Source organism: Lepidochelys kempii, chromosome 13 (genome assembly GCF_965140285.1).
Source record: "Lepidochelys kempii isolate rLepKem1 chromosome 13, rLepKem1.hap1, whole genome shotgun sequence".
NCBI classification, from domain to species: Eukaryota; Metazoa; Chordata; order Testudines; family Cheloniidae; genus Lepidochelys; species Lepidochelys kempii.
In genome coordinates, this window is record NC_136392.1 from 30,819,549 (window position 1) to 30,840,244 (window position 20,696).

At 44.6% G+C, this 20,696-nt stretch overlaps 1 protein-coding gene across 4 annotated transcripts in view; it reads left to right on the top strand.

Moving 5' to 3' along the window:
• The window catches only part of NDRG3 (NDRG family member 3), a 118,618-nt gene that overhangs the window by 53,203 nt on the left and 44,719 nt on the right, over window positions 1-20,696 (top strand). The window lies entirely within an intron of this gene.

Below are 20,696 nucleotides of genomic sequence, written 5' to 3' on the forward strand. Positions count from 1 at the left end.
GGATGGAATTTCTGGTCAGAAAGTGAGATAGTTGAGCACTCTGTGATTCATCATTAAAACCTGTGAAAGGTTTCAGTTTGATCCTGATAGGGAAAATTTCTGAATTCTGATATTTACAGGACGGGAACACCATATCCCACCCAGCTCCACCCAAGGTCGCCAGCTCTTAGTACACGCCAAACCTCCTCTCCAGCCAATCTACACAACTAGTTTGGAGCAGGACAGGAAAAAGCCTGTGAACACAAAGACAAAAGAACTCTGGCAAAATTGAAGAGGGGCGGTAATTCTTTCGGGGAAGCAGACTGAGACACAGGTCCCAGTCAGGGTATCTGGGGAAACTAGACTAGGTCACCATCCCAGGATGGTAGGGCTATAGGTAGGATAGACGGGAATGTAGACTATATTTTAAATTCCCTTTTTTTTCTAAAAAGATTTGTTCCTACTGCTTAAAAAAATCCACAACTCTTAAGAAGGCTGCTGACTGTACATTATTGGTCACAGGCTCCTGAAGGGAAGAAGGTATCTGAACTTATTCAGACATGTGGGGTGAGAATGGTTGGTACACGGGGCCTGGTCGAAGAGTGGGAGGATTGTAGAATTCCACCCTGCCAAAGATAAAGGCCTGAGGTCTGACATTTCATAGATTCTATGGCCAGAAGGGACTGTTCTTGTCATCTAGTCTAACCTCCAGCATAACACAGGTCAGAGAACTTCCCCAAAATAATTCCTAGAGCAGATCTTGGAAAACTATCCTATCTTAATTTAAAAAATGTCAGTGATGGAGAATCCACCACAACCCTTGTTAAATTGTTTCCAGTGGTTACTCACTCTTACTGTTAAAAATTTATGCCTCATTTTCAGTCTGAATTTGGCTAGCTTCAACTTCCAGCCACTGTAACATATTAGACCTTTCTCTAGTAGACCAAAGAACCCATTATTAAATATTTGTTCCCCCTGTAGATACGTTTAGACTGAAATGAAGTCACCCCTTAACCTTCTCTTTGATTAAGCTCCCTGAGTTTATCACTCTAAGGTATGTTTTCTAATCTTTTAATCATTCTTGTGGCTCTTCTCCACACCCTCTCCAATTTATCACCATCCTTGAATTGTGGGCACCAGAACTGAACGCAGTTTGCCAGCAGGGGTCACACCAGTGCCAAATAAAGGTAAAAATAACCTCTCTACTCCTACATGAGATTCCCCTGTTTGTGCATCCTAGAATTGGACATAGTGTCATCACATAGGGAGCTCATGTTCAAATGATTATCCACCACGACCCCCAAATCTTTTTCAGAGTCACTGCTTCCCAGGATAGAGTCCCCTATCATGTAAATATGGTCTACATTCTTTATTCCTAGATGAATACATTTACATTTATCTGTATCCAAATACATTGTTTGCTTGTGCCCAGTGTACCAAGTGATCCAGATTGCTCTGAATCAGTGACCTGTCCTCTTCCTTATTTACGACACTCCCTATTTTTGTCATCTGCAAACTTTATCAGTCATGATCTTGTTTTCTTCCAGGTCATTGATAAAACTGTTAAATAGCATAGGGCCAAGAACCAGTCCCTGTGAGACTCCATAGGATGACAATTTCCTGTTTATAATTACATTTTGAGACCTATCAGCTAGTCAGTTGTAACTCTATTTAATGTGTGCCATGTTAATTTTATATCTTTCTAGTTTTGTAAATCTAAATGCTGTGTTGCACCAAGTCAAATGCCCTACAGAATCATAGAATCATGGAAATGTAGCATTGGAAGGGACCTCAGTATGTCATCTAGTCCAGTCCAGTCCCCTGCACTCAAGGCAGACTAAGTAATAACTAGACCATTCCTGACAGGTCCTTGCCTAACCTGTTCTTAAAAACCTCAAAATGATGCAGATTCCACAGCCTCCCTAGGCAGTTTGTTCCAGTGCTTAACTACCCTGACAGTTAGGAAGTTTGTCCAATCTAAACCTCCCTTACTGCAATTTATACTCCTGGGGGAATTCTGCATAATTATGCAATGCAGAATTTGTGTAGAATTAATGTTCTGCGCAGAATTTAACTTTTCCCCCACAGAATTGGCACTGCAGAGCTCCTGGCCACCATTAGGGGCCGCCGGGCCCTGCAGAGCCTGGCTCCCCAGCTCGCAAATAGAGAACACTGCCAGGGGGAGGGGGAGCTGGTGGGTTCCCAGCAGCTGCAGTTCGCATCCCACCTTGAAGGAAGGAGGTGACATGCAGGAAACTTCACACAAGCCAGGGACCCAGCGTCAGACTGTTTCTCCCTGGGCTCTGGGGAAAAGGGATGCAGGTGTCTGGCTGGGGATGCTCCACACAGCCCCCTCCACCACCTCCAAATACTCCCTCCCAGTACACACACCCTTCCAGCACCCTCAGATATCCCCTCTAACACCCCCCAACTGTGCTCCCCCCTTCCCCTGACAGTGTCCTCTCTTTGGGAATGTCTATATGGTAACCCTACAGAAGCAGGGTGAAAAACTGATGAAAAACTGATGAAAAAAGACCAGAAGGGCAGAGCTTTCCTCCAAGATTTGCCCAGCTGGCACGTGTGACACGTCCAGACTGATTGCTCAACAAAGAATAGAGGAACAGAAACTGGGTTGTCGTAGGGGTTTCTTTAACTCTCTTCTCCTGGGGAAATATTTGTTGTTGTCTGTATTGTTACTTGCTGACAGGCATTTTGAAATAAATTACCAAAATAAGTGGAACTAGTGTGATTATATTGCTTTATTTTGACAAATAAAATATGCAGAATTTTAAAGTGTTGTGTGCAGAATTTTTAATTTTTTGGTGCAGAATTCCCCAGGTGTAAATTTAAGACCATTGCTTTTTTTCCTATCCTCAGAGGTTAAGGAGAATAATTTTTCGCCCTCTTCCTTGTAGCAATCTTTGACATACAGTACTTGAAAACTATACGCATGTTCCCCCTCAGTCTTGTCTTCTCCAGACTAAACACACCCATTTTTTTCAATCTTTCCTCATAGGTCATTGTTTTCTAGACCTTTAATTATTTTTTATTGCTTTTCTCTGGACTTTCTCCAGTTTCTCCCTGTCTTTCCTGAAATGTGGAACCCAGAACTGGACACAATACTCCAGCTGAGGCCTTACCAACACGGAGTAGAGCGGAAGAATTACCTCTCATGTCTTGCTTACAACACTCCTGCTGATACATCCCAGAATGATGTTTGCTTTTTTTGCAACAGAGTTACACTGTTGACTCATATTTAGCTTGTGATCCACTATGACCCCCAATTCTCTTTCAGCAGTACTCCTTCCTAGGCCATCATTTCCCATTTTCATGGGAAGTCTAAGTACATTATGTCAGTGCCATGTGGCAAATTGCTAGTATGATTATGATGGGTCCCACGCTTCCTCTTCTTGGGGGAAGGTTCAGGGTGCAGTTTCCTGCCCCTGGACTAAGGTATCTACTGTCCCACTAGTAACCCAGAGAAAGGTAGTGGAGAGGGAGGGACCCGGGCCTGACCTCTACTCCGGGTCCCAGCCTAGGGGCCCTAGGGATAGTGGTAAACCACTTGAACTAGTGCTTCCTTCCCCTAGGCTACTTTCCTCTCCTGCTCTTCAGCTTGTGGGGCTTCCTTCCTTCTCTCTGCACAAGCCGGGTGTCTCTTTACCTAGGGTCTTGGTCTTCTAGCCAGCCACGGCACTTCTCCAAACTCTCCTCTACTTCAACTCCTTCAAACTGCACTCTGCTCCAACTCCTTCCCCTGGTTAATTGAAGCAGGGGGGTTTTATCAGGTGACTAGCTTCAGGTGCTCTAATTGGCTTCCAGTGCTTTTAATAATCTATAGAAACCTTTCTTCCCTCTACAGGGAATAAGGCTTCTCCTCATCCTGGGACTTACATATCTCTCCTATATCACTCTCCTGCTGCCTTCTGGCCATGCTGGATCACAGCCATTACCTTTATCATCCAAACTTGTATGCAGTATTGTTGTAGCCATGTCAATCCCAGGACATTAGAGAGAGAAGGTGGGTGATGTCATATTGATTACTGTACCCACTTTTGTGACCAGAAGAAGAGCTCGAAAGCGTGTCTCTCTGACCAATAGAAGTTGGTCCAATCAAAGATATTACCTCACCCGCTTTGACTCAACCAAACTTGTCAAACTAACTTTCTTTTTCTATGAGATTACGAGACATATTTTCCATAAATCCGTGTTGATTTGCATTAAGTATGTTACTCTCCTTTAATTCTCTCTTAAGTCCAGTATCAGCTGCTCCATTATCTTGCCTAGCAGCTATGTCAGGCAGGCAGGCCTATAATTATCTGGGTCATTCCATTTACCCTTATTAAATATTGGCATAACATTATCTTTCATTCAGTCCTCTGGAACTTCCCCAGTGTTCCAAGGCTTATTGAAAATCAATATTAATGGTCCAGCAAACTCCTCAGCCAGCTCTTTTAAAACTGTTGGAAGCAAGTTTACCGCACCCGCTGATTTAAAAATGTCTAACTTCACTAGTTTCTCTGTAACATACTAGTGAAATGGCAAGAGTGTTATCACCATATGTGGAGACTATGTAATGTGTATTTTCCTCAGATACAGGACAGAAATATTTATTTAACACTTCTGCCTTTTCTGCATTGTTGTTGATAATTCTACCAGTTTCATCTAGTAATGGACCAATACCATTGTCAGGGTTCCTTTTGTTCCTAATATATCTAAAAAACTGTGTCTTACATTATTAACTCTGCTGGCCATAGATTTCTCCTTGTGTCCATTTCCTTCCCTAATAATTTTTCTACAGTTCTTATCTTCTGATTTATATTCATTACTATCAACTTCCCCTTTCTTTCATTTGTTATATTTTATTTTTTACAGCTGCCCTAACTTCCCCTCTCAACCAGGATGGTTTTTTTTTTTTGACAAGCACAGCCTTCTTCCATGGTTGTGGGATTGTGGCTTTTTGTGCATCTAGTAAGGTGACCTTAAATAATTCTTAATTATCATCCACATTTTTCTGATTAAATTCTTCCTCACAGCTGATTTGGCTTGCAACTGTTTTCAGCTTTGTAAAATTGGCCCTATTAAAGCATCAAGTATATTTATCCATGATCTGCACTTTTTTCTGCCTGACATCAGAGGGGGTGCACTGAGAAATGAGAAAGGGGACAGGTACAGCTAGCCTTTTGACAGCGACGACTGTTTTTAGTACTGTCACTAACTCAAGAAAAAAGATTATTTAGGAGCTAGGTGAGGTTGGGGAACAAGCCTGGATTGAAGAGCTTGTTCTGAAGAAAGACTGTGAGAGTTGGGCCTATTCAAAGAGAGAGGGAACAGGAAGAAATTATGTATGTGGGGCATTACTCAAAGGGAGGCGTCCTTCAACTTCAGCTGGGCTTTTACCTCTAAAACAAAAGAACACAGTGTCAGTTATCATGGAAGGCAGTTGAAACAAAGTAGAAATCAGTTCAGCCGTAAATCTAGAGAACAAACTAACAGGAACTAGTTGAAAAAGAAGCAAGTCTTCATCAGAGGGACACCAACTCAATCCCAGTATGCACGTTGTTACAGGTAGCACCTAAGATTCCTATAAATTTAGTTTAGAGGGGGGGAAATTGCTTTACACGGTGTATCTGACTGGCTGTGGCACTGTTTCCCTTCTGTTTTTAAGCTGGTTAGATTTCAAGTTGGTTATGTCCCACGAAAGAGAGTTGACACGTTGGGGCTGGGCCCTCACGGTGTGTCAGGCTGGATGGCTGTGCTTAAATTTAAACTTTCCCAATATATTGTAGTTCCGAAACTTCAGGTTTCTGAATCATAACTGGCACAAGTGTGAGTTTTTAAACAGATGTGGTGAAATTAAAATTGTAGTTTAAAAGAATGAGCATAATGTAGTTTCAGGCATTATGCCTGCTCCTGCTATTTTGTGTGACATTAGAATAACCTTTGCCTGTATTTTTAGAGCCCCCTTCCGTTACTGTGTCCATCCAAATAAAAGGGGAAACCATGAAAGTGACTCGACACAGTGCTGTCAAGTGCTCAGAGTACGCCATATCTGTAGAATATTCTTGGTTTAATCTTTCAGTTATAGTGATCTCTGGAGTAGATAAAATCTTTTCAGGCAGAAGTGTTGTTTTTTTAAGTTATGTCCCTTTTGTAGGATTGGTTCCAGAAAAATGTGGCATTCTGATCTGGTTACTGAATCAACTGCCAAGAAACCAAGGGGAGCCCCTCCCAATGGGTCCTAGGCTGTGTGCTGTCATGGTGGCCGTCAGTGTGAAAGTGGGGGGGAATACATCAATAGATTATTTTGATTTTTGAGCCATTATTGGATAATTCAATCATTGGCTTTAAATTTTGCAGTTGAGTAAGAGAGGGCATAGAGTGATCACAAGGAAGATGTGTGTGATTTTGACTTTATCATGAGCACCCGCCTGTGCTATGCCAGCTGGGAGCTGTGCACTTTCATAGTCATGAATAACAATAGCCACGGCAGATTTAATTCACAGTGATGGGAACAGCTTATCAAAGAGGGAGCTGTTTCTCTGCCATTTATAAAAGAGGCCTTGGGCAGAAATATGAAGCCAGAAAATGCTGTCTCACTTTTGGTAACTACAACACAGCATCTAACTTACTGCATTTGACAATGAGCCAGATCTTGTTTTATTGTCAGAAATGAGGGTTCTGACCTGGAATTCTTCTGATTTATACTCCAAAAAGTCTCTCTGTGGATACTCCTATTAGGGAATTGCACCAGTATTCTATGATATCTAGGATATCTTTCTAGGTTAGGTGTCTTCAGTATAAGGTCTTATAATAGAAGAACGTTTCAACGTGGCTTAGTGTCACCCATTGGTGATAGTTTAGGTATCACAGAAAGATTTTGAGAGCATTATTTCATTTTTCTTGCCTCCTTGTTTAAGCAGTCTTGTAGTCAGGCACTATTAGTGTAAACAGGTGGCTAAAAGGTATTTTCTCTGTGTAGCAGAGCGTGGCAGGGCCCCCTTGGCTTCTGCCTCTGCTAAGTCCACAAAATCACTCTGAGACCCTGGGGTTAGTATCCACTGGTGCAGTTTGTTCACTAGCTTGTTCCCACCACTGTTTCACCATGTATAGTTGGTCCTTCACCATCTGTGGGCAAAGGGAAGGGAAGAGCTACCTCCCTGCTTCCTCTCCCTGCCTTTTCCCTTTCTGCTCTTCCCATGGCTTCCTTGTCCTGAGGCTTTTATACACAGTCAGGCTAATTAGGTGGCAGTTGTCTCTGCTTCCCCAATTAAGGCCAGGTTATCTCCAGCCACCTCTAATTTATTACCCTAAATGGGAGCTGGTGTGACAGGGCTGAATCAGCAACCCTTTGCTCAGCACGCTGTCACACTCTGCTACACTCTGAGGCAATGTAATATTTCCCACACTTAGAGAATGAAAGTGTCATAAGAACATAAGAATGGCCATACTGGGTCAGACCAATGGTCCATCTAGCCCAGTATCCTCTCTTTCGACAATGGCCAATATCAGATGCTTCAAAGGGAAAGAACAGAACAAGGCAGTTATCAAGCGATCCATCCCCTGCAGTCCAGTCCCAGCTTCTGGCACTAAGAGGCTTAGGGACACCCAGAGCATGGGGTTGCATCCCTGACCATTTTGGCCAATAGCCATTGATGGACATGAACTTATCTAGTTCTTTTTTGAACCCTGTTATAGTTTTGGCCTTTACAACCTCCCCTGACAAGAAGTTCCACAGGCTGACTGAGCGTTGTGTGAAGAAGTACTTCCTTTTGTTTGTTTTAAACCTGCTGTCTATTAATTTCATTCAGTGACTCCTGGTTCTTGTGTTCTGTGAATGGGGTAGATAACACTTGTTCACTTTCTCCACACGATTCATGATTTTATAGACCTGTATCATTTTCCCCTCCCTTACTCATTTCTTTTCCAAGCTGTATAGTCCCCGTCTTTTTAAGCTTTCCTCAGATGTAAGCTGTTCCATACTTTTTGTTGCCCTCCTCTATATTTTTTCCAATTCTAGTATATATATTTTTTTAGATGAGGTGACCAGAGCTTCATGCAGTATTCAAGGAGTGCGTGTACCATGTATTTATTTAGTGGCATTATATGTTTGGTCGTCTTTTCTAACCCTTCCCTAGTGGTTCCTAACATTCTGTTAGCTTGACTGCCACTGCACACTAAGCAGATGTTTTCAAAGAACTATCCATGGTAACTCCAAAATCTCTTTCTTGAGTGGTAACAGCTAATTTAGAGCACATCATTTTGTATGTATAGTTGGGATTATGTTTTCCAGTATGCATTATTTTGCATTTATCAACATTGAATTTCATCTCACATTTTGTTGCTCCGTCACCCAGTTTTGTGAGATACTCTTTGTCACGGAGTCACCGGGCAATGCTCTGGAACTACTCCATACGGGCTCTGAGGGACCATGCCTCCTCTCTATGAGCATACTGTCTCCAAGGCAAGAAACTTACACAGCTTCGACCTTCCTGGGTCTGACCTCGGAGCATTCAGCATCCCCTTCTCACACCATGCGCTTCCCACAGCGAGTCCGCACAGGCAGGGCTCCTGGGGAAGCCAGAGGGCCCTGCACCCCAATTCCGCAGTCAGACATGACTCTCAGCCAGCCAGTAAAACAGAAGGTTTATTAGATGACAGGAACACGGTCTAAAACAGAGCTTGTAGGTACAGGAAACAGGACCCCTCAGTCAGGTCCATCTTGGGGGCCAGGGAGCCCAGAGCCCCATCTGGGCCTCCCTCCATTTCCCCAGACAGCTCCAAACTGAAACCCCCTCCAGCCCTTCCTCTGGTCTTAGTCTCTTTCCCAGGCCAGGAGGCCACCTGATCTCTTTGTTCACCTTGCAGGGGAGGGGCCCTGGCCATCAGTTGCCTGGAGACAGGGTGTCGGCCGTTCTCTGTGCAGACACCATCACACTGGCCCTCTAGGGCTCTGCAACAATCACACACCTTTATCCCACCACCTAGATACTTAAGAAATGCCATGGGGAAACTGAGGCACCCACACAGTATTCAGAGAAAATATTAAGACCATTCCCACTTCGTCACGCTCTTATAACTCTTTGCAGTCTGCTTTGGACTTAACTATCCTGAGTAATTTTGTATCATCTGCAAACTTTACCACCTCACTGTTTACCTCTTTTTCCAGATAAGCTATGTATATGTTGAACAGCACTGGTCCCAGTACAGATCCCTGGGGGCATTGCTATTTACTTCTTTCCATTCTGAAAACTGACCATTTATTCCTACCCTTTGCTTCCTGTCTTTTTAACCAGTTACTAATCATGACAGGACCTTCCCTTTTATCCCATGCTTAGGAGCCTTTGGTGAGGGACCTTGTCAAAGGCTTTCTGGAAGTCCAAGTACACTATATCCACTGGATCACCCTTATTCACATGTTTGTTGACCCGCTCAAAGAATTCTAATAGATTGGTGAGGCATGATTTCCTTTTACAAAAGCTGTGTTGACTCTTCCCCCACAAATCATGTTCATCTATGTGTCAGACAATTCTGTCCTTTACTATGGTTTCAACCGGTTTGCCCGGTACTGAAGGCAGGCTTACTAGCCTGTAAATGCCAGGATCATCTCTGGAACCTTTTTTTAAAATTGGCATCACATTAGCTATCCTCCAGTCATCTGGTACAGAAGCTGATTTAAGTGACAGGTTACATACCTCGATTAATAGTTTTGCAATTTCGTATTTGAGTTCCTTCAGAACTCTTGGATGAATACCATCTGGTCTGGTGACTTATTGCTGTTTAATTTATCAGTTTGGTCCAAAACCTCGTCTGACACCTCAATCTGGAACAGTTCCTCAGATTTGTCACCTAAAAAGAATGGCTCAGGTGTGGGAATCTCCCTCACATCCTCAGCAGTGATGGTCAATGTACAGAATTCATTTAGCTTCTCCGGCATGGTCTTGTCTTCCTGGAGTGCTCCTTTAGCCCCTTGATTGTCTAGTCGTCCCACTGATTGTTTCACAGGCTTCCTGCTTCTCGTGTATTTAAATATATTTTTGCTGTTAGTTTTTGAGTCTTTTGTTACTTGCTGTTCAAATTCTTTTTTGGCCTGTCCAATTATACTGTTACACTTGTCTTGCCAAAGTTTATGCTCCTTTCTATTTTCCTCAGTCGCATTTGACTTCCAGTTTTTAAAGGATGACTCTAATCGCCTCTTTTACTCTGTTGTTTAGCCATGGTGGCATTTTTTAAAATATTTAGGGTATATGTTTAATTTGAACCTCTATTAGGTGTTTTTAAAATGTTTCCCTGCAGCTTGCAGGCATTTCCTTCTTATGATCACTTGATTATCACGACAAAAGTGTTTTTCTCCTGCTGATAATAGCTCATCTTAACTAATTAGCCTCTCACAATTTATATGGTAACTTCCAACTTATCTGTATGTGTGTGTGTGTGTGTATATATATGTATCTTATATATGTTCCATTCTATGCATCCGATGAAGTGGGCTGTAGCCCACGAAAGCTTATGCTCTAATAAATTTGTTAGGCTCTAAGGTGCCACAAGTCCTCCTGTTCTTTTTCCGGATACAGACTAACACGGCTGCTACTCTGAAACCTTCTTATGACTGTTTGTTTAACTAGCTTCCTCATTTTTGTGTAGTTCTCTTTCTGAAGTTAAATACGACTGTGGTGGGCTTCGTTGGTATTACTTTTACACATGCGCACACACACATACATACGTATGACCACTTTCCCTCAAATAGATGCTAAATGTACATCTTATGTAGGCTCAGGTCATTTGAATTATCCCTCAGGGACTTGGCTCTCCTTTGCCTGGCCATATCCATGAATTAGAGGAGCCAGAGCCTCATGCTTTAAAAAATTGTTGTGTATAACAATTGTTCTGGAGTGATTAGATGGAGTTTTTCAGTTCTCTCTCAGAATGCTGACAATTTGACTTGTGTGCCAAGAAACTGGAAATGTGGTAGAATATGAAGTCATCATTGCTGGTACAACACCAAAAATGTAGGGGCTAGGGCATAAAGAGGGAGGAGCAAACTTGGTTGAGTGTTTAGACATTGAAAAAGAAATTTGGACCCTTACCTCCCTAGCTGAAAGGTTACTGTTAACCTGCATGTATAAATATAGGACTTGGACTGGCCTGTATAAATGGCTAATGACAGCTAAAGGAGAATTAGTGAAGAACTGAGGAAAAAGCAGAGGGCAGCAAGGATAATAAAGGGTCTCCAGGGCTATAAATGAGGGGTTTATTACTTGGAAAAAGAGGAATGTTCCAAGATTAAGGTGCGCATAATCAAAGGGGTCTAGAGGAGCTGTATGAACAACTATTGGAAATAAGTAAAGGAGGACTTGTGGCACCTTAGAGACTAACCAATTTATCTGAGCAAGAGCTTTCGTGAGCTACAGCTCACTTCATCGGATGTGGCTCAAAAACAGGGTGTGGAACAAAGGCAAGCACTGTGCAGGAGAAACATTTTTCTGCAGAAGATAAAAATTGAGGAAGAGCCTCTCCAAGGCTGCAGCAGTGTGAATGCTGAGTAAATGAGTAGGATGCAAGGAAATGAGTAGGCTTCTGAGTATCTTGCTCAGTCTGCAAACACTAGTTTTCACCTTGTGTCCCATCTCCACTCGCAGATCCCCTTTGGAAGGAACTTCCTTCTTGGCTTCTCATATCCATAAGACCTGCTTACTCAATTCTGTAAGGGAGAGTAAGCAGCCCTTTGGAAGACTGACCCAGTTTGTTACAGCTCTGAACCTACACGCTCTCTGAAGAACAGGCTTCCCAAGGCACATAGTCTCTGCTAAGCTGGCAGTCAGAGACAAGTAGTGTTGTAGCTGACAAGCAGGATATGAGAGACAAGGTAGGTGAGGTAATATCTTTTACTGAGAGAAGTATACATTTTCCCAGATGTGACTTTTACATGTTTTGCATCGTAGCTTGATAACTGTATTAAAGAATTGTCCCTGTGAGAGATGTGACAAGTCTAATGTAATTTGTAAAGGCAGGAGTGTGACAAGTCATGGAGCTGATAAATTAGAAGCACTGGATTCGTTATGATGAATGAAAAAGGACTTGCAGCAGCAGAGCCCAAAATTTTGTTCCAGAGTGGCTGACTCTGGAAAGTAATTATCCCGTTTCTTCCAGGTGGTGTGTGGGAGATTCTGTTTCCGTGATACATGAGAATGTTAAAGCAGGTGCATTGCAAGAGGCTAGTGAGTGTTTCAGGCCTCTGATTCTGAGTGAGGAACAGCACTCTGAGGGCTTGTCTGCACAGAAACTGGAGTTAAAATAACTAAGAGGGTTGTAATTCGCACCTTCAGCTATCCTGGTGGTGTTCTGTGGGTGTACGTGCTTCTTTCAGAATAAGAGCACTCTATTTCGGTATAATTTCAATAAAAATTTTACCTGTCTATTTAGGGTACTCTTATTCTGAAATAGCTTGTACATGCATGCTTTTGACTCCTGTTTCCACATAAGCAAGCCCTCAGTGGGAGCGTTGTTAATGCTCTGGCAGGATAGTGGAGCTTCCACTTATTATCAGCAGCGAGGATCTGATTTACTGAGGACTTGTTTGAGTTTGAGGATGTCTGCAAGAGGGTATTTGCATCCCCTGCCCCTGTAGGACTTTCCTGTCCCCCTGCTCAGGGCTCTAGGCCCCTTGTCAATTATGTATCCACCAGGTGACTTTGTCTTGATGCTTGTGTAACCCATTTCCAGAGAGTGCAGATCTAGCCAAGTCTCCAAGAAGCCTTTGGGAAGGAAAAACTGGTTTAGGAGGAGTTTCCTGAGAGAGTCATCTGTGTGCAAATGCAAGTGTAGGGAGCAATTGCCCAGGACATGTACTGAGCCATACAAAGAGAAATGTATGTGTAGATCATTCCATACGAACCTGTTGCTTCAGCTGCACCCTGCCTTCTGCAGAGCTCTTCCTTTTCACTTGAGTGTTTCTCTCACTTTTGGACACTTCTCTTTGCTGTCATATTGAATGTACTCTAAGGTTAATGTTATAACCTAGCTTGTTGGTTGTTGGTCACTTAGATGACGGGGAGGAAGTGGGATATGAGAACCAACCTTCCCTCAGAGTGCAGTTCCAGGCTATATGTGTTGTATTGTTTGATATACTAGTGTCTGCATTAACTCTGTGTGAGCACACAAGTCAGTGTGCTGAGCAAAAAAGTCTGCAGTTCCTTTCCAAGGGGTCTTCAGGTTGCGTAGGAGACAGAACCATGCCTGTTAGTCACTGGCACTGCTCTTGAAGGACCCACTGGGTCTGTCTGCCTCTTCAGTTGCAGGCAGGCGATACTAGACCCCACTACCCTTTGAGGAGATGATCTGTATGGTTCTCAGCCTGCTGCATACTAAATATTGGGCCTTGGGAAGCCTGCTGCCCAGCGTGGATAGGTTTAAAGTTGTGAAGCGCTGGATTAATCTTCTAAAGAGCTACCGGCTGGTTCATAAACTTTAATTTTATTTGTTTGTTTGTTTTTTTGGAAGTTAAATCACTTTTATTTAATGCTAGGCAGTGGGAACAATAGGAGAGTAGGAAGTGAACTGTTACCAGGCTAACATCAGTGTTTTGTTGTTGTTAATCACCAGTATTGCAGTAGCATCTAGCGTCTGAAATTGGGGGGAAGCTAGGTGCTGTATGAGAGAGCCCAGAAAGCTACAAGCTACATCGACAAGGCCAAGAGAGGGAGTATTATCTGCATTTTACAGGTGACACTAGTCTCTCTCCAAGTTGTTCCTGAGCCTTTCACTGCTCCACCAGTAGGTCAGAGCAGCCATCAGATGTGGCTTCCCACCCCAGATGCAGCCTTCTAGTGCGTTTTCAGTTGGAGGAACCCAAGCAAAGAAGTGTTCAGGCTGTGCATGGCGTTGGTTGCATAGGAGACTCTGAGAAGATGCCTCTTCATGGTCTGTGGCACCCGGGAGAACTTTTGCCTCAAAAGTCCGCTCTGCACCAGCTGCACTCCTTGTCTGTGTGGCAGCAGATCTAGGCCAGGCAGGAGGATTGGGAGTCCAACAGTAATGAGATTTCCAAGGTGGCATTAAAGCCTTTTGCCTGGCCGGCCGCCAGAGCAGTCACTCTCAGGTGTCAGAGCACAGTGGCGTGGAGCATTCTGCTAAATGGGAGAGAGCTTCCACGGGTCCTGTCAGCATTCCCTTCCTGCCAATGTCTGGCCCAAAGGACATCCTCCTTCAGAGGAGAGTAAGCCAGCTGCAGGGAGTAAACTCTCCTGATATAAGGACACTCTGTCACCTTCTGCTGTCCTCTCAAAATCCATTCAGCTCCTGTAACCTTCACCCACTCTGGCTCTGCTTTCAGATCATCAGCAGCTGGAGAGTGTAAAATCCTGGGGGCAGGACCCTTTATTCTGTTGCAGGATGGAAGTGGGGGGTGATCAGATTTGTGTACAATCTAATTTTTCTTGGTCTTGTGCTCTACATACTTCCTTTCCAGAATTTCAGCTAGCAGGGCGTAGCCTGCAGTGCATCTGCTGATAGTCCAGCCCCTCTTTTCGTTATCCAGGCCGCCTGGATAAGGGCTAATCCTTCATTAGGCAGGACTGATGAGAACATACAGGAGTTTTGCACTTTGTGAGACTGTTCCAACCACTTGTGTTGCGGGGGAGTGCCCTGAACAGGACTAATAGGGCAGCAGGAGGAGAGTGGGGCAATGGATTTTCTTGATGCAGCTCTGCAGAGAGATTAAGCTGGAATAAAATCTTTCTGGCTCTGTGCTGATTTACGTCTTCTCTATTGTTGCTAGGGCATTAGCTCTGGGAGGAGGGAGAGCACTATGCTGACATCATGGAAATGACCTGCCAGACTGTCTGTGTCTTGCAGGGCAGCTTCTGGCTTATGAGTTGCTTCATCTCATGTTGAAGTTAAATTCAGAATAAAAATCACAGCTCATCCCCAATTCCCTAGTAGCAGTCAGGAGGGGATGCGTTCCCTTGTTAGTTCTTTTAACTTAGGTATTGTTTTATCCATATATCATACCTGTGTGAGTGGGAAATGGCAGAACCATTGTGAGGATTTGAGGCCTTGTCTACGCCATAGAGTTTTGTCGACAAAAGTCTGCTTTTTTGTCAACAAAACAGTGGAGGTGTACACACTACAGTGCTCTTTTTGCCATCAAAACTCTCCTGCTTTGCCGACAAAATAAAACTACCTTGCCAAGAGGCGTAGAGCTTTTTGCAGCAAAGTTATATCAACAAAGTATCAGTGTAGACACTGTGTTTGCTTATGTCGCTGTAAATGGCCTCCAGGAGGTGTCCCACAATGCCAGTCCTGATTGCTCAGGTCAGCAGTTTGAACTCCACTGCCCTGCACCCAGGTACACAGGCATCCGCCTCTCCTCCTTTAAAGGCCTGGGGATTTTTGAAATTCCACTTCCTGTTTGGTCAGCATGGAGATCTCACGTTGCATTTTCCCAGCTGACCATGGCAGCTCCATGCAGCAAACACACTCCTGCCTGGAGCACACCTGAGTTGTTGGATCTGCGGGAACCGTGGGGAGAGGAGGCTGTGCAGTCCCAGTTCCACTCCAGCCATAGGAACTTCAATACCTGGTCAGATTTCTCGTGGCATATTGGATAAGGGCTACAAACGGGACACGCATCAGTGCCGTGCAAAGATAAAGGAGCTGAGGCAAATGTACCAGAAGGCAAGGGAGTCAAACCGTCTCCCTGGTGCTGCGCCAAAGACCTTAGGATATGGATTCCATTATCGGCAGTGACCCCACATCCACCACCAAGAGCTCTGTGTATACTTCAGCGGGGCTAGAGACAGCAAACAGCAGACTAAACCCCAAGGATGAAGTCATGGATAAGGAGGTCGAATTGGAGGATGATGGGGAGCCAACGGCAGGGTCATCCGATGGCGCAGTGAGTCAGGACCTCTTTTTCCACTCCGGAGGGGTCTCGCCAGTCCCAGTAATCCGTCTCTGGCATCTTGACGCAGGAGAGGAGAGCTCTGGTAAGTGATCTTTTTGAGTTGATGCTGCTCGGTTATATGAGGTAGAGCTGTCCTTTGCTTTGTATGTTCTAGAATTGGGTGACGGGATAGAAGTGTACAAGACTAGCTGTGTTTGAGTGTGCTCCACCTTCCTTTGTGCAGATAAGCAGTGTAGCGGAACAGTGTGTTAATGCACACTGAGATTTCAGGGGAATCCTCCAGAGAGATCTCTAGGAAACTTTCCTGGAGGTACTTGCCAATCCTCTGCTGAAGGATACTCCGCAGAGCTCCTTTCTTCCTTCCCCCATTGTAGGAAATTTCCTGCACCCATCGGCAGTCATTTGTACAGGGACCAAAGCAGCTCACAGGCAAACAGCACAGGGACCTGGTCTGAAGCTGCATGCATGCAGGAGATGCCCGTTTGCATCCTTGCTTACCCTCAGGAGCGAGATATCGGCATCAATGACCCCTGCTTGTGGAAAATGGTGGCAGAATTTACAATAGTGTCCCTAGTCACCTGCAAGTGATCCCCTTAAAAAACCTGCTAGACCCTGTGCCCCATCTTGAGCGTCCCCCTGCCCGGGCTGAACTCACCATGTTGAGGGCATTCACCGATCTGTGTGCTTGCAAAGAGACAGTGAGAAACTGATTCATATTTAAAAAGAGGTGCATCTTACTATAATAATTTGGTGCTGTTCGTGCACTAACAATCATGCTCTGTTTATTATTTCTTGTGATCATGCAAATGTGGCCTTCAGGAGAACCCCATACACACCAGCAGAGTGTTTCCACCAGATAAGGAAGCAACCAAGGAGAAGCAAGGAGGACATGTTTCAAGAGATGCTCCAATCCTCAGAGGCTGAAAAACAGAAATGCAGGGCGTGGAGAGAGACTTTATAATTTTATTTTAATGCAGACAGGACAGAAAGGAGAGTCAGGAGTGAATATTAATGGGCCAGGAGCGGATGATAAAAGTGATGGAGAAGCAGATGGAGACGTTGAAGTTTCTAATCACACTGCAGGCTGAATTCATGTGTTCTCAGCCCCCTCTGCAGCTGATACAGAACTGCTTTCCATGCCTTCCCCAAACTCTCCACCAGGGCCATCCTTAGGATTTATGGGGCCCTATGCAGTATTATTAAACTGGTGCCCCTATGCCTGATGGCAGCCTGGGCTCACATTTGTATTTTAGATAAGGATGGTCTTTTGAAGGATTTATTTAAAAAACTATGTCTGAAGATCCAAGCATTTAAGGCTAAAGATGAATACTCAGATTGTGCATCTAAAAACTATGCAAGGATTGTTTGGAGATGTGATTTTATAATCTTCAGCAACACACTAATGAAAGATTTTTAAAGCAAATTTTAAACTAAGGTCCTGTAGACTAACATGTTCTAAGTAAATATTACAGTCATGCACAACTGTTTTTGTAAGTAAATTCAGAAACTGACAGTATATAACTGGAGGTTTGCAAATTCCTGTTAAATGGCTTCATTACCACTTGAATGACTCTTTAACAGTTTCAGGGTTATGCTAATAGGTCTGGCAGCCTGTAGGAATGGTCAGAACAGGGATAGGAAGAGGTGGGAGGGTGGACATTAAGGCCTAGGTGTGACCCAAATTTTCAGGTGCCCTATGCAGCTACGTATGCCTAAGGACGGCCCTGCTCCCCACATACATTCCTTGCTACTTCCGAGCCCGTCTCAGTACCCCATTCACTCTACCCCTTCAGACAGCTTCCAAAATTATAACTGGACTTAACACAGCTATCAGAGCGTACGCTGCCCTTCATTGTTATCTCCCTCTCCATCAAGCCTTTTGTGTGTGTTGTTAATAGGTATTTAATAAAAACATACTCTGAAAGATAGCCAATCTTTGTTTGTCTCCTACACACAGGTTGCTGCTGGCATTAATAAACAGTTGCAATTTTATCATTTGCTGACTACAAATCACAGTCAAATCATTAAAATTTTCATGCAAGGCAGCAGGTTAACAAAGCATGGCAGAGTGCTGTATAGAAAGACACATTACTGGTGCACATTGTCAAAATGTTGCCTCAAAGCCTCCCTGATTCGAACAGCTCCCTTTTGTGCCCCTCTAATAGCCCTGGTATCAGGCGATCCGCCTCTGCGCACCACCCCAGGGGAAACTTTTCACCCTTAGCCTCCTGCTAAAGGCACATTCTACAGTCATTCTGCACCTGCTCAGCCTATTGAAGCGCTCCTTGCTGCTGTCCAGGTTTCCTGTGTAAGGCTTCATGAGCCATGGAAGTAAGGGGTATGCTGGGACTCCCAGGATTACTGTGGGCATTTCAACACCCCCCACTGGAATCTTCTGGTCGAGCAAGAAAGTCCCTGCTTGCAGCGTTCTGTACAGACCGGTGTTCCTGAAGATGCTTGCGTCATGCACCTTCCTGGACAATCCCACCCACGGTGATCCACATGCTCCTGCAATACCATAGAGAAGTAGCCCTTCCTATTGATGTACTCCATTGCAAGATGGTCCAAAGCCAAAATTGAGATATGCCTGCCATCGATCACCCCTCCGCAGTTTGGGAATCCCATTGCTGCAAAGCCATCCACTGTTTCGCACACATTGCCAAGAGTCACAGTCCTTTGTAGCAGGATGTGATTAATGGCCCTGCACACTTGCATTAATACAGCCCCAATGGTAAACTTCCCCACTGCAACCTGATTCACAACCCCCGGCTAGATGTCTGGGGTCGCCAGCTTCCACACGTTGATTGCCACACCCTTCTCTACGAAGAGGGCAGCTTTCATTTGGGTGTCCTTGCCCTGCAGGGCTGGGGCGAGCTCCACACACAATTCCAGGAAGGTGGCTTTGCGCATCCAAAAGTTCACGCATAACAATGTGATCCCACCACTCAGTACTTGTTTCCTGAGCTCAAAAGTGGTGGTCCACCCTGTGCAGCTGCTCTGTGAATGTCAAAAGTAATCTGGTGGTGTTTGTTTCCATGGCATGCAGCAGGTCAGGCATCTGAGTCCTGTTCAGATTGGGAGCTCATGATATACTGCATGACCAGCCACAAGGTGTTCAAAGCAGTGACCACAGAAGCAGAGAGCAGAGTAGGATCCTATGCTTTCAGACAAAGGTGGCAGGTGCACAGTAACAGGGGCTGTGGAAAAATGCCGTGAAACGCAGTCGGAAGCCCATGAAATGATGGGATGAAAAAAACTGCATCATGGGCTGTTGACCCCATGCTCATGGTGCACTGCGATCCACTCTGCCTTCCCCCGAATCCTAGCTGCAGAAGGTGGTGAGTAGCACAGTGGGATAGATACCGACAATGCACTGCTCTCACTGTCAATGCTAAAGCGCCAACTGTGGGCCCGCTCTGCTGACACAAGGAGGGTTGTGTGAACATGCAGAAGCGATGTAATTATAGCCATTTCTGATCGTCGGCGTAACTTGCGTCGACAAAACTCTGTAGTATTGACAAGGCCTTACTTACGTGTGTGCTACAGGAACTGTTTTATTTGAGCATGAAAAGAATCTGCTGCAAGCAGACCCAGAGTAAGCTCCTGCGTCCTGCACGGAGAGACTGAATTCACAGCTTGATCGCAAGCCTCCTCATAGCAAACCAGAAATACAGGATGATGAACTCTGGGGTGGGCACGGGGAGTGACCCAATTTAAAACTGTGAGAAAGACCACAGTGAGCTGTAATCATCATTTTAGCTTCTTGCTCATCCAGTAGATTGGTCAGATGCAGGTAGGCACATCCGTGTAATATGATGAAATGCCAAATGGGCAGCCATTCTGTTTGCAGTGTACGTTTTCCAGCCACACTGAGCTCTTCAGGTCTGGGAAAGGTACTCCTAGCATCACAGCAAAATGCCCGGTGGAACAGATTGTTTAGCATGAATAGTTAGCACGTATTGTGAGGGACCATTCAAGATAGAGTGGCCCATTAACACCTCTGCAGGACAAAAAGAGGGCTGTTGAAGGAAATAGGAAATTGACAGAACATAAAAACACCCTATCACTTGTGGGTGAACACTTTTCACAAACCGATCACTCTGTCCAACCTGCCGGTCCTTATCCTGAAAGGACACCTGCACAATCCTTTCAAAAACGAGCCTGCAAGCTTAAATGCATAACTCTGCTAGACTCTAAAACTCATGGACTGAACAGACACTGGATTTATGGCTTATTAAATAGATTGGTTAGTCTCTAAGGTGCCACAAGTCCTCCTTTTCTTTTTGCGGATACAGACTAACACGGCTGCTACTCTGAAACCTGCAACAATCTGTAACCCATAACCCGTCTTTCTGTCCTGTGACTGCATGAATAGCAGGGTAGCATGAGCAGGGGCTGCAAAGGCAGGCACAGCTGAGCTGTGCCAGAAAATGGTGGGTCCATACACGGCACAAGTCAGCCATGCCTGCATTGCCACTGCCCATGCTACGCCGCTATTTATACTCACGCTAGTGCTCCTGGAGCTATTGCAAGTATGTGTACCAGCTCGTAGCATAGAAGTAGTGTAAATGTGTCTTAAAATATCTCCCAACTCATCCTAATGCAGAAATTGCAGATCCAGGGAAACATGTTAGTGGTTTTCTATCACTGCTGCACATTGACCGTAGGTTTCCACTGAGCTGCCCACAACGATGCCCAGGTCTTATTCGGTGATTATAGTTGGTACAGAACCCAGCATGTGTGGGAGTATTTAATATTCCTTCCAGTGTGTGTTACTTTGCATTTGTCACCAGTGATTTCCATCTATCATTGT